Raw genomic sequence first — 15,369 nt, 5'->3', positions numbered from 1 at the left:
GTGGCTCAGTGAGTAAGAGCACCGGCTCCAGTGTTGGGATGACCTGGGGATCAAATCTGGGCTCAGATACTCATCACCACACCCAGAAATAACTAGCTGTGTAACCTTGAGCAAGTTACTTAACCCTGATTGCTTTAAAAAAAAAGGCTATGGGGGGCAATTATAAGAACCACATTTTAAATATTGATAACTTGGATTATTTTTAGAGAAGCTGTGTGATATTCGATATGTGATATGTGCATTTATATAGCACTTTGGGGGCACTTAGGCTGCAATGGATAGAGCACTCGGTCTGGAGACAGGAAACATCTTCCTGAGTTCAAATCTGGCCTCAGACTCTTAATAACTATGTGACCCTGGACAAGTCACTTCACCCTATTTGCCTCAGTATCCTCATCTGTCAAATGAGCTAGAGAAGGAAATGGTAGGTCATTCCAGTATCTTTGCCAAGAAAAACCCAAATGGGGTCATGAAGAGTTACACTCGTCTGGAAAATGATTGAACAAAATATAGCACTCTAAGATTTACAAGAACATTACAAATATCTAATTTAATCCTCATAAGAATAAATGCTATTATTATCCCCATTTTACAGCTGGGGACACGGAGAGTGTTACTTGCTCAGTACCATGGTTTTTGAATATCTGAGATGGAATTTGAATTCAGGTCATCATGACTCCAAGTCTAGTACTTTTTCCACTGCAGAAAAGACCTCCATTTGGGTATTAAGTGCTGTGTTTAAACTTGATGTAACTCTGGGGTAGATTCAATTGTGATCCAGGGGTGGGGAACTTTTGACCTTTTTATGTTCTATGGTTGAGCAAATGAATGTATTTTACTTATGTTTGAAAACTAATCTCCATTTGAGAAGAGAGGCTTTGTGGTGGACTAAATGAAGGTACAGCCTAAGGGTAAAGTAGTATTTAGAACCAGGACTTTGCAATTGATTGAATGATTGGAAGGTCCTGGGGTGGGGTAGTCCTTGGAGATTATTTAATCACACTTAGTAAATGCTGTATTTTGGAATGATGTCATATTTTGATCTTCTCTGTTCTTGGTTGGTCACTGAATAAAATGGAGAGCACCTATGCTGGTATTTTGAACCTTGGGAAGTTGCCTTTCCTTGGCAATTACAGTATTTACTGGTAATTACAACTTACTATTATTTTAAATAAACAAAAAATTATAATAATATAAATTTCCTTTTTCTCCTTTTTTTCCTTCCCTCTGCCTGAGAGATAACTCCATTAGATATAAATTGGTGTGTGTATGTGTGGGTGTATGTTTGTATATGTGTATTTATATGTATTCATAAACAATCTCATATTGTTCACATATTTTCTACTGCAAATGAATCAATTATAAACCAAAAGAGAAAACAATCACTTCCCTATCCTTATCTTTTGTCAGACCACAAAAATCACATTTTGGTTCCTAATTATTTATTGAAAAATACTTTAGGATTTACTTTAAAAAAAAAAAAGGAGGGAAGGAAAAACCTCAAGAAATAGACCTTGCCATTGGAAAATTATTAAAGATCAATTTTCTTAGTTATGGCTATCAAAATTAAGGCAATTTAAGATAAAGATGCTAATTTAGAGGATTTAAAAATATTACATACAGGAAAATATGTGATGGAATTTTCTTTTGTTAATGGTCAAGTTGGTTGGTAGGTATAGTATGTCTATCCAATAACAGTGATTTTTATTTTCTTTTATCTAATAAAAAAGCAACCACTGTGAGAAATCTATTCACCAATGCATAACTCCCCTTGGAGAGATATTTATATGTGGAAGTTTATTAACCTATACAAATGGTATCCCACTTGGCCTTTGTCATTGTATCTCATAAAGGTCTATTGGAATGCATTTTTAAAGAAGGTAAGATGAAAATTTCCAGCCATGTATGTTTATGCATATTACATGTCTTTGAAAGTCTACATCTGTGCACACATATCCCATGCATTGAATACCAAACTACAGCAACATAAATGGAATGGGTGAATACCTCCAGTTTATGGGATGACATGCAGTGCTCTCTGAGGCAACCACTCAGTCACATATTAGGCATAAGTGGAAGCAACTTTTCTATCTTCCTTAAATTGAAGAAGTATTTCTTCTGGTTTTATTGAAAGTCAGAGTTTTGGATCATTCCAGAATATAATCCTTTGAAAAATAGAATGACATAGCATAAAGAATGTAGTACTCAGAGTCAGGAGAGTTGTGAGTCTGAGTATTGTTTCTGCAAATTGCTTGTTATAAGCATGTGGGAATTTCTCTACAGCACTTTGAGCCTCAGTTTCTCCATAAGTAAAATGGGGTTGTGAGCATTAGATGAGCAAATGCACATGACAATTGCTATGCAAATACCAAAATTTATTCAAGAAATATGTCAGTCAGTTAGCATTTATTTAGAACCTATGTGTTAGGCACTGCTAAATTAAAAAAAAAAAAACATCAAAAGTAATAAACAAGATGCAACCTTCTTACGTGTTGATATTATGGAGAAGGTGAAAGGAATTATCACCAAAAGATATGGGACAAGAGAAAAATTTTCAATGGTAGCATGGGAAAGTCAAGAGATAATTGAATGTGTATCTGGATTTAGATCATGACTTTCCCATTTACTTCTCATCTGAGGGATCCTGGAAATATAATTTCATCACCTTTTTCCTTTATCTGAAAAATGAGATTTAGGCTAGATAGCCTGTAGTTCTAAGTCCTTAGGTCAGAATGGGAAAATATTACAAGTTAAGAGCTGATTAGTTTTAAGTGTTCTTATATAGGAAGAAAATAAAAACTGATAGAAAATATAGAATTGGCACTTGAAATAGTGATAACTTTTATATAAAAATATCATAGAATCAAGGAGAAACAGTATTGGGGGAAACATAAATGGAGTCTAGTCCAACACATACCTGAAAAAATACTCACCTTGCCAAATAATCCAAAAATTATCATTCAGCTTCTGCTTGAAGACCAATAATGAAGGGGAAAGGTGCTAAATCCTGGGATATCCCATTTTTGTATAACTGTACTTAGGATGTTTTCTTTATAAAATGTCTAAGTTCACCAACTTGAATATTCTATCCATTATCTATAGTTCTGTCCTTAGAGGATAAATAGGGTAATTTACTTCTTCCATCTTTTTTGCCATTATTTTAAATACCTGAAGAAAATTATCTTGCATGTTTCCCATCCCAGAACCATTCCTTCTCCAAGCTAAATATTTGAAGTTTCTTTATTCCATCTTCGAATACTCTAGAACAGCGGTGAGGAACCTGTAGCCTCAAGGCTACATGTGGCCTTCTAGGTCCTTAGGTGCAGCCTTTTGCCTGAGTTCAAGTTTTGCAGAACCCTTGTCATTCCCCATCACTTCCAATTCTACCCACAAGTTCTCCAATGATGCAGCAATGGTGATATGTATCAGTTATTCTGAATTCTTTAAAGGACTGAAGTTATAGGATAGTGGGATACTTCTATTGTGCCAGAGAGTAACATGGAGATGTTCTGAATCTGGAATTTCACTGGTATATGGGGAAGTCTTGCATAAGACAAAACAGTCATCCAATATGCATGATAACAAGCAAGGTGGGATTTTTTTTTTCTTCTTGTGGGAATATAGTTCCTAGGCTCAGGCTAAATTGTAAACATCTGAAAGGACCGTTCTCCTTTGAACCCTGATAATTCACAGCTGTGATGAGTCAATTAGGTTTTGTGCCTTCTGGCTCTGAGCCCATCAGGGGCTGAGTCTTTGTTATATATTATGGGAGGTTGGCATTTTGCTCTGGGTGGTTGCTCATGAGAAGGGTCTTTTGATTTCCTGATCGAGACTCTGAGTAACCTTATGTTCAGAACCCCCTGACTACTTAGATATCTGTGCTCCCTCAATCCAGTGATGTATGTAAAATGTAAAGCAATGTTGCTTTACTCAGAGAGTTGGAGCCCTGTCTGTTGGTATTTCTGCTCATTTCTCTGCTTGTATTTTCTCTATTTGTATTTGCTCCAAGTTCAGGAAGCTGACCTTTCCCCTGAACTAGTGAATGCAATTAAAAGTAGAATTGTTAACCCCTTTTTCATAAGTCTTTCCTTTAAAAGCAGATCAAAGAACCATCCTGTGTGTGCTAGGGTGCTTGCTGATGCACTAGGTAGACTCCTTTCTCTGATATACATGAAGAAGGAGCTTGGAGATGCAGTGGATGGAACACTGGATCCCGAATCAACAAGTGTTGAGTTCAAATCCAGCCTCAAACACTTACTAGATGGAAATGGCACTGGGAAAGTTAATTAACTACCATTTAAACTTAGTTTCTTTATCCCCTAGAATAAGGGATATTAGCAGCACCTGCATCCTGGGGTTGTTACAAAGGATTAAATGAAATAATAAATGTTACCTTAGCATATTGCTTGGTACATATGACGTGATATAAATGTCATCTGTTATTAGCTATGATGGAAGGCCTGGAGAACATCCAGAGCGCAGAGAGAGGGAGACTCAGGTAGTGAGAGAGAAACATGGTCCTTTTGTTTTATCTTAGAATGAGGAAAGCTAAGCAAAGTAGAAGAAAATTGTGAAGGTAGGCAGGCACTCAGATCTGAAGGAATATAAAAGCTAAAGTGAGAAGCTCAAATAGAAATATAACAGGAATAAGGAAGCACTGGAATTTGAGTATTGGATGTGATGTGATCAGAATTAAGACTTTAACCCAGTTTGGATTAGAGTAGGGAGGCAGAAGCCCACACCTCTATCTTCTGTGCTCCCTAGATACATCATTATCAAGCATTCCCCATACCAATATATAATCCAACCCCCTATAAGCCTCTGTAAACTGTTTCATGAGTTATTGGAGCCAGTTTTATATTTATTGTATCACATTGATCTAAAGAGAATAGTGGGGAATGTCAACAAAAGTTCCAGCAAATGAAAATCTTTAGGTGGAAGGATAATAGTGAGAGAGGAATGCATGATTTTGGAAAGAGTGATAAACATAAGTTCCTCAGACCTGAGACTGAATCTTGTCTCTGCTTTAAAGGGAGTCGAATTAGTGTGACTTTGGATGATTCTTTTGTCCTCAGTTTCCTCATCTGTAAGATGAGGGTTTGAAACAGATGATTTCTAAGTTCCATTCTATCACTAGTGTTTATTCCTGTGATGCTTTGGCATAATACACACAGAGAACTTGACAGTTGGCAGCAGAGACTTAAATAAAACTGTCATGTTGAGAAAGAGTCACATATCCTTGGAAAAGCAACTGATTTCTAGAGTTAAGCATTGAATCTTGTTGCTGTGGGTACTCCTTCCACATATGTAGTGCAAATTGCCTTTGTGCTACATCTTAGTGGATGCTCATAGTTATCATGGTTGCTGATTCCATCTGCTTTAACCATTCTGATAATCAGCAACTCTAGACCTAGCCAGGTCAGGTCTGGAGGCATGCACTCCATTAAAAGGATACTAACTGACCCCTTTAAAAAAGTTCTATAAATTTAGTGATAGAAATGGTACTGTTAAGAATATAACAGTCCTAATTCAGCCTAGACTTCCTCCTCAAAATGGTGGGTAGCAAAGCCCTAAATGGGCAGGACTAGGGGTGAGAAGGGACAATTGGTCCTCCCTTTGTGTAAGAATGGTGCAATATTCTTGGCCCCACATTTTGGTTTTTGCCAGAGGAGGGAGGATGGGTGAACCCTTTTATGACTTATGACATGGCGAAATATGTGATCCACTAGTACAGCTTTGGAGAACCTTGCCCCACAATGGGATAAGGATTTGAAATATTTCAAAGACTTAAATCTGTTGACTGAAAGCTAGAAGGAAAATAATCCAATTGCAGAGTGGTCTTATTTTTAATATACACAATCCTTGAGTTCATTCTGTAAAGACACATAAATGTGAATATTTGAGAGGATAAATAAAGTGATGTATTTCAGAATATGGGGTTTAGCGGAGAGAACCCTAGAGTTGGGGTTGGAGGACATGTTTTCAAATTCTGCCTTGAGCAATTACTACATAGTGAATATGGTGGGGAAATGACTTTCCCCCCTTGAGCCTCAGTCTGGTTATTTGTAATAATAATAAAAAAAAAAAGTTTTACTAGGTGACCTCTAAGATCCTTTCTACTTCTAAACTGAACTACATAAATAAAATATTGCTTGAATAAACAAATGTGGGGAGCTGCATAATCATTCATATTTAGAAATGTAGTTTGCTGAATTAAAATGTCACCTTTTTAAAGGGTTTCCTATACTAAGCAGCCACTGTGGTTTATGTTTGCTTACTGCAGGGCACATACTATGAGCACACATTGAACTGCTCTTAAAATGAATTGTGATCATCTCCAAAAGAAGGGTTCCTTCCCCAACGTCTGTCTTCTTCTCCCTAACCCTGTCTCATCTTCTTTGCCATGCTTAATAGGCAGGTATATTGAAACCACTACTGAAATCAAGTGGAACAGGAATGTTCCAGTCCTCTTCTTGGGAATCAGTTGTGTGTGGTAGATACTCCCAAACTAAAAAGAATCATTCACAATTTATGGCAAGCCACAATTTGACTCTTAAAAGAAATCATAGAAAATATACGTGGTAGCAAAACACAAAGACTGAGCTTGTAATTAAGGAAGTTCTAATTAGGAATTGGTTGGTTAGGTAGCAAAATGAATAGTCTACTTCTAAAAAATGTTAGAACTGTAAACTTTGCTTTTCTGGTATTAATTCTACTGTGGCTATGGTCATTATTTAAGAACTAACTAGGTTGACTAGTACAACTACTTTCATGTTACAGGTCAAGAAAAAAAAAATCCCAGCGACATAAAAAGATTTCAGTAATCCAAGTTAGTAATAAGACTAGTATTTATACTCAGCCCTTCTTGTTCCTAATCTAGAACAATTTTCACTGTGCCATACTTCTTTGTTTAATGATAGCATTGTTGCCTCAAGCACTTTATCTGAGTTCTGTTTCCAGGTCCTGATTGTACAATGGCCATCTTTATTTCCCAGGAGTTTTTCATGAAGAATAAAGAAATAGAATTAAACTCTCTTAAGTAATCTGATACTGTAGGTGCTACCACAAGATTCCATATTAAGTGACTGCATAAATATTTTGGGTTGGTCAAATTAAACAGTTATAGTCATTACCCTGAAAAAGCTTATTATTTTGTTGTTCAGTTTTTTCCAGTTGTGTCCCACTCTCCATGACCCATTTAGGTTTTCTTGGCAAAGATACTGGAGTGGTTTGCCATTTCCTTCTCTAGGTCATTTTACAGATGAGAAAACTGAAACAAATCAGGCTAAGTGAGTTGCCCAGGGCCACACAGCTAGTAAATACCTGAGGTCAGATTTGAACTCAGGGAGACTCTGACCTCAAGTCTGGCACTCTATCCACTGTGCCACCTAGTTAGATATAATTGAGCAAAACACAATTTTGTGAAGTACCCTCTATGTGTAAGACATTCTGCTAAATACTAAAGATTCAAATCTAGCTACCTTGACTACCTCTTCAGGATTACTGTGAATTATTTTCCTTTATGTTCTAGGCATTACAATCAACGTAGCTACTAAAAAGTTGCCCATGTGAACCATCCCATCTCCTGCCTCCTAGAAGTATTCTTGGACACCTGAAATGTATTCCCTCCTTACTGTGTCCCCTTAAGATAATGTCCACTTCCTTACCATTTCAGCCCAAAAGCCACCTGCTACAGGAAGCTTCTTCTAATTCCTCTCCAATACTAGAGCTATTCCGTATTATTATTCTGCCTCTATTTACACCTATTATTTTATGGACCTATAGCACATTCTACCACCCCTAAATCTCCTCCCCAACTGTAAATTCCTGAAGGATGGTACAACTTCTTTTTTCCAAGTTTTTCAATTCAAAGAGCCTAATCTTAGTAGTCACTTAAATGCTTCTTGAATTGAAAAATCAAAAGAAAAGAAATCCAGGTCCTGCCCTTCAGGGCATTTTATCTTTGAGCACAACAAAGTGTTGGTTCAAAGATCTAGATGTAATATATTAAAAACTTTTGTAAAATGAAAAAAGAGGTGGAGGATTGATATAAATATATGAAAACTAAATCAATTTGTTTGAAAAAATAATAATATCCCTGAATATTAAGTGAGGTTACTAAAGCATCATAAGGTTTACTGTGTGCTTTATAAAAACCACATTGTGAAAGAAGTAGGACATTCATGTAGGTTCTGCCCCATTTTACAAATAAGAATTCAAGATCAGAGAGTTTGAGTGATCTGATTATAGCCTCTTAGGTAGTATCAGAGGCAGGATTTGAACTCATTATCTTCTGGCTTTAAGTCCTTCATTCTTTATTCTATGCTGTATCCTCTCATTTCAAGAGAGATTAAAGGCTATAGAGATCATTGAAGTCATGGTTTAGATTATTTTATTCTTTACTGTATTGCACTGGGGAAAAAAAAAAACACTTCTTCAGAATCTCCCAAAACATTATTCAGGAACCTCTTCCTTTCATCAGCAATAACCCCTTCCATCTACCCACACTTAGAGAGTTGTTCCCTCAAATGCAGGAATCCAAATAACAAGATGATTCTCCGCCAGAAGTTTCCCCACGATGGGTGACTGGACAGTAGTTTACTCTATCCCCACCACCACCTTTGGTTTAGAGAAATAACTGAAGAGAGGCCTCTTGGCTGTAATGGTTCTCTATTACCAATAAATATGCTAGTCTGTTATATGCACAAAGGAAGTAAGAAAAAAAGAATCCACTCTGCAAATCTGACTGAGAAAGTTGAAAGTAAAGTTAAAATGTGGAATGTTTCTATAGCATTAAAGAAGGGGAGATCCAATAGTGGGGAGGAGTCCACAATAATACTGAGATTTTTCTTCTTAACTTAGTAATGGGTCAAACGATTATCATATTTTAGGAGCTATTTTTCACTAAAAATATTATTTATTTATTTTTAACATTCTTTTCTTTTGAAATTTTAAGTTCCAGGTTCTCTTGCCCTTCCCACCCCACCCTTACCCAATAAGAAAGCAAATCCATTGATCTCCTGGTCTGCATAGTGGTCCTTACCCAGGAAGGACCTTTGTTCCCTTGCTCCCAGGTACAGGAATACCTCGTTTAACTGTACTTTGCTTTATGTCCTTTGCAGATAATTATTCACTGTTTTAAAGAAATTGAAGGTTTATTGTTACTCTGTGTCAAGAAAGTCTATTGGCACCATTTTTCCAATGGCATGTGCTCACATTGAACCTCTGTGTCACATTTTGGTAATTCTCACAGCATCACAAACTTTTTAGTCAAAATGATATCTGTTATGGTGATCTGTGATCAGTGATCCTTTTTTTTTTTTTGCTTTTTGGAGGGCAATTGGGGTTAAGTGACTTGCCCTAGGTCACACAGCTAGTGTGTGTGTGTGTGTGTGTGTGTGTGTGTGTGTGTGTTAAGCGTCTGAGGCTGGATCTGAACCCAGGTCCTCCTGACTCCATGGACAGTGCTCTATTCACTGTACCACCTAGCCGCCCCTATCAGTAATCTTTGATGTTACTATTGTAATTGTTTTGGTGTGCCACAGCTTGTCCTATATAAGATGGTGAACGTAGTCAATAAATGCTGTGTGTGTTCTAACTGTTTCACCATCCAGCCATTCCCCCATCTCTCTCCCTCTCCTCACGTCTCCCTATTCTCTGAGGTACAACAACATTAAGAATATTACATAAACTTAGTCAACAAAACAGAAGCAGAATTTGAGAGGATTGACTCCAATTTTGAAAGACGTTCTCCTGGGGATAACATGCTTCAGAGAAATCTTTTTTGCAAGGAAGAGTCAATTGATGTGGCGAACTGCATTGCTGTATTATGGTAAGTAATTGTCACAGTCAACATAACCTTCAGCAGCTATCATTGTGATCAGTCAGCAGGTATTAACATCAAGGCAAGACCCTCCACCACCAAAAATGATTACAACTTGCTGAAGCCTCAGGTGATGCTTAGCATTTTTAGTAAGAAAGTATTTTTAATTAGAGTATGTAAATATTTAAAAACACAATACAATTACATACTTACTACAGTTTGGTGTAAACATAATTTTTATAGTCACTGAGAAACCAAGACATTCACATGATTATTTCAATATCCACCTTCTTCCTACGATCTGAAAACCAACCTGCAATATCTCTGGGGCATCCCTTTAGTGGCGGTTCTCTTGTCCCTGGGATTGTGACCAGGGCCCCAACTCCCTCGTGATCCGTCACTAATACTTCTCTTCACTGTGTAACTGTGACCCACAGCTCTTTAGGGCAATAGTGTTGCCAGTCAGCGTCAGCTGCACTCACTTCCAGCAAAGGGTGCCCTGTAATCCCTTTCTGACCAGCTCTCTGAGCCCCTTACTGTTTATTGGTTGAGAGCTTCTGAAGTTGCTTCTGCTGCCTTCGCTGCTTCCTCCAACACCGGCTCCTAGTGATCTGTAGGCCTGCGCCCTCTCTGTGATTGCAGACCTCTCCTGCAAGCCCCCTAAATTGTCTTAGACTGTATAAATGTCTCCCTCTGACCTTCTGTTGACTCTGCCGCTCCAAAATTTGATTTAAGGCATTATTTTAATGTTGTTTGGACAGGAATGTTGAGAGAGTTCAGCTAGGTCCAGGCCTGTACACGACTATCTTGGCTCTGACTCCACATTTAAAAAAAAAAAAAGCTGTTACTTAGATAAGTGCTAGACTTGGAACAAAGAACTGAGTTCAAACCTTGACAACTTACCAAGTGCATGATCCATGTGAAGTAACTTACCCTCAGTTTCACAAATTGTATTTATTTTTATTTCATTTATTTATTTGTTTATTTTAATGCTTTTTGGAGGGGGGAAGACAAGGCAATTGGTATTAAGTGACTTGTCCAAGGTCACATGGCTAGTGAGTGTTAAGTGTGAGGCTAGATTTGAACTCAGCAGGTCCTCCTGACTCCAGGTCAAGTGATCTGTTCACTGCTCCACCTAGCTGCCCCCCATTGTCATACTTTCATGGTTAATTAGGATAATATATATAAGGAAACCAAGAAGTCCCATGTAAATGGTTATTGATTTTGCTGGGTTCTGTTGTTTCTGCTCCTACTGGTGTTGTCATTGCAGATGTTGTAGATATCATTAAGGCATCGTGTTTAGCCCTAGGGATACAAAGACAAATAGAAAAACAGATGCATTCAAGCACTTTCCATTCTACTGAGTTAAGTTTTAGATTAAGGTAAATCTTGAAGTAGAAAGAGATGAAAATGAGACCGAACCATGAGCTCAGTTATACACTAATGGCTAAAGGATTTCTCAAAATCATCCCAGGAAATTTCTGGTGATTTTGGGTAATTGCTTTGTCTCCAAAACCCTCTTTCCAAGACCCCATGAGCTCTATCCTTGTATGAGATAAATCAATCAAAAAGTAATAATTAAAATATTATCTTACTAAAACAGCAATAAAAATACCTTCGACTATCCTTTTCTAATCAAGAAATTAATTTTTTTTAGAAGGGGAAGAGAAGGCTATTGCCTATTCACTGTACCACCTAGCTGCCACAAAAGTTGTTTTTTTTTTCTTTTTAAAGGGCAAAGATGAAGAGAAAGGTTAAATTCCCGAATATATATGTATGTATATGCACATGAACACAGAATCTGTGTTTGTTGATATATTAATATCCTTGCCAGTGGGATGGGATCAGAGAGAGTTAGATATAAACAGCTAAAATACAAGATGAGTACTGGGGGATATGTGTGTATGTATACACATATATGAGGTTTATGTATGTGTATACTTTGGTGTTGTATACGCAGTATATGTGTATGCAACCTATACATGTTGTGTATGTGTGCATACACATATGTGTTGTGGTGTGCATGTTGAACATACATGTATGCTGTGTGTATATGTGCGTGCCTATTTCTCCTAGAGCTTACTGAAAGGATAATTTTAAAGAATGAGAATCTAGAATTGAAAATAAAGTAACATTTTTAAAAATTGAAACATTATTGCCTTCATGAGGCATTTTCCTAATTTCCTTTTGTTACTCTTCTCAAGGTTGAATTTAAATACCTTTCCATTTTATTTCCCTAATTGGGTTTTACAGTTAATTACAGTAGGAGTATTGTTGGTAAATCATACATTCTTATTAGTTCCAAATGTGTTATTTTTCTTGGGTTTTACATTTTATTTAGAAATGTGTCTAGACTCCACTAACTCAGAAATATTTGTAAAAGAAGACATGAAAAAATGCTTGATACTGAGTAGACACTGCTGTTCAGAACAAAGTTAATGAAGTGGGGTGAAAGAGACAGAAATACGTCTGGAAAACCTGTATAATGAAAAGAAGCAGTCTCATGCATGGCTCTGTTTGATGCTTTCTCCAGCTGCCTCTGCCCCTACCCATTCCTCTGCCCTAGATCTTTTATTTTCTTTTTGGAGGGGGGGGGTATAGGGCAATTGAGTTTAAGTGACTTGTCCAAGGTCTCACAGCTAATAAATGTTATGTGTCTCTGAGTTCACATTTGAACTCAGGTCCTCCTGACTCCAAGGCCAGTGCTGTATTCATTGCACCACCTGCCTTAGATCCTGACCAGAATTCCAGAACCTTCACTGGGTCCTTGAGTTCCTGATTACTGATAATTCTTCATATCTAGGTGGTCAGCCATCTTCATGAGCACCCATATGTTTTTCTCATCCTAGATTTAGATACAGTAATCAAATCAACAATCATTCCTAGAGAAGACGAACCAATAAATTTCTACACAATTCCACTCACAGCTCCTGTGATTCCCAAACCCAACATATACCTTCTTGGCTACTATTCCCCTATAATGTGTTGTCTTATACTGTTAGAATGAATGGTCCTAGAGAGCAGGAACTATCTTGTCATATGTTTTCTTAACTCAGCATAATATCTGACACATAGTAAGAACTTAAATATTTATCCATTCATCCAGTAATTCAGTTTCAAAGATCCTAAACTCTAAAGTTGAAAGCAAAGTAGTTTATCCTTCCAAACACAGTGGATCATAATAGCATTATTCTAAATATTTCATTTTTGCTACTGGTATTGTTACAAGACACATGGGGTATTTTCTCCCTTCTATCTAATGCACTGTTTTAAGGCATGTGCTTTGTGAACATCAAGATACTAGAGAGGTAATGATAGCAAAAATGGTGTTGGTAGTAGTTCTGTATTTATTATTATTATTATTATTACTATTATTATTTCTTTTGGGGATAGGTGGTGAGGCATTGTCCTGAATCTGAAATTTCATTGATGTAGGGGCCTGCAGCAAAGAAACACCCTCTACTAATGCTATTCTGCAACTTCAGCAATTTATGATCCTTGAGTGTTGCCTGGGGAACTGGTAAGTGGATGTAGAAATATCTCCTAAACATTTAGATCCTACTCTGAAGGTCTAAGAGTCTAAGTCCATGATAACTAGAATACTAGTGGGATAAACAAAAGAAAACAATAAAAAGAATACTCATGGATACTTTAATCTAACAATATCACTACTAGGTCTGTAACCCAAAGAGAACTTAAAAAGGGAAAAAAACCTACTATCCTCAAAAACATTTATAGCAGCTCTTTTTGTGGTGGTAAAGAATTGGAAATTGAGTTGATGCCCATCCATTGGGGAATGACTGAACAAGTTGTGGTATATGAAAATAATGAAATGCTCTATAAGAAATAATGAGTAGGTGAACTTCAGAAAAACCTGGAAAGACTTACATGACTGAAGCTGAGTGAAATTAGTAGAACCAGGAGAACACTGTACACAGTAACAACAACATTATGTGATTATCAACTAGGATTGACTTAACTTTTCTCAGAAATACAATGATTTCCAAAGACTTCCCAAAGATTAATGATGGAAAATGTTATCCATATCCAGAGAAAGAACTACAGTGTCCAAACTGAGATTGAAGGAGACTATTTTCACGTGTGTGTGTGTGTGTGTGTGTGTGGTTTTGCCCTTTTGTTCAGTTTCTTCTTTCACAACATGACAAATGTGAAGATATATTTACATGATTACACACATATAACCTAAATCAGACTGTTTGCCATCTTGGGAAAGAGGGAGGGGAAGGAGGGAATGAAGGGAGGGAGGGGAAAAATTGAAAATCAACATCTTATAAAAACGAATGATGAAAACTATCTTTATATGTAAGAAAAATGCTATTTGCAAAAAAAAAATTGATGGATATACATGAGCCTATTATACTAAAGTAAAAGGCTCATTGAGAGACAATGGGCACAAATGTTAGGGAGTATATTTATTCCTGAGTAGCTCTTGCTCTCCCTCCCCTTCTTAATTGCATTTCCACTGGGATTGAGACACTTATCAAGGCAAGAGATACGATGGAATTAGCACTGAGCTGGAAGAGAAAAGGTCTGACTTTTAGAAATGGCTCTTCCCCCAACTAGCTATGTGATCATTCAATAACCACTTCCACTCTCTAGCCCTCCACGCTATCACCTGCAAAATTAACACGTTGGACTTAATTTCCTCTCATGTCCATTGTGTACCTACGACTCTACCATCTCATCTAGTCACATTAGTGCTGATTATAAACCAATCCATCCTTAGATCTCTCAAGATTATGTAATGCACACAAATTAAACCATTAGTCTGAGACTCTAGAGGAGAAGAAAGAGCATGAGCTTTAACATTAAATGATCTGGGTTCTAAAGCTAAGCTTGGCACTTAAAAGTCCTTCACAGCCAGGTTTATCACATGCACACACACGCGCATACACACATATGTGTGTATGTATATTACCTTCATGTACTTGACATTACATCAGGACTGGCCTATTACAAATGCTCTGAACTTGACATGTCACTTTGTGCTCCTTTACTAGTATGTGTGTTTATGCGTGCATGCACATATATGCACATACATGCATCCAGATTCATATGGGAACTTGAAATGTTCATATGTAAGCAATAATATATTGCACATTCATGCACACATAAATAAATACATGTATATACATATATGTGTGTGCATATATATATATGTATATATGGGTGTAGGTTCACAAAGAGAGGCGTTTGCATATATAGGTGTATACAAAATAGATAGAAGCAATTTGACTGGAGGAAATTCAGGATGTTGGGCAATGCTTCATGTAGAGGTGAGGAAGGAGATTCCAGGTATCCACAGCTCCTCAAGACCTGGAAGAGAATGTTCTCACCAATAAACTCCTTAGAATTGGCAAATAGTTCAACAATGCAAATTAATTTAGAAAATTTATCATTCATTTTCAGAGAGCTAGATTAAGTATAGATAAGAAAGAGAGACAGATAAAGATATATAGATATAAAGACATACAAAGGAGGAAGGAAGGAAGGAAGGAAGGAAGGAAGGAAGGAAGGAAGGAAGG

At 37.0% G+C, this 15,369-nt stretch overlaps 1 long non-coding RNA gene across 2 annotated transcripts in view; it reads right to left on the bottom strand.

Annotated features, from left to right (window-relative positions):
- Positions 1-10,771: 10,771 nt before the first annotated feature.
- LOC138157871 (uncharacterized) overlaps positions 10,772-15,369 on the bottom strand; it is an 89,519-nt gene continuing 84,921 nt past the window's right edge. For both annotated transcript variants that reach the window (XR_011167489.1, XR_011167490.1), the window contains exon 3: positions 10,772-11,128. This is a non-coding gene — a long non-coding RNA (uncharacterized lncRNA). The remainder of the gene's footprint in view (positions 11,129-15,369) is intronic.

Source organism: Petaurus breviceps, unplaced genomic scaffold (genome assembly GCF_028583685.1).
Source record: "Petaurus breviceps papuanus isolate PSGF00001 unplaced genomic scaffold, PetGlider_PUasm1.0 173, whole genome shotgun sequence".
NCBI classification, from domain to species: Eukaryota; Metazoa; Chordata; class Mammalia; order Diprotodontia; family Petauridae; genus Petaurus; species Petaurus breviceps.
This window is presented reverse-complemented; position numbering and strand designations above follow the sequence as displayed.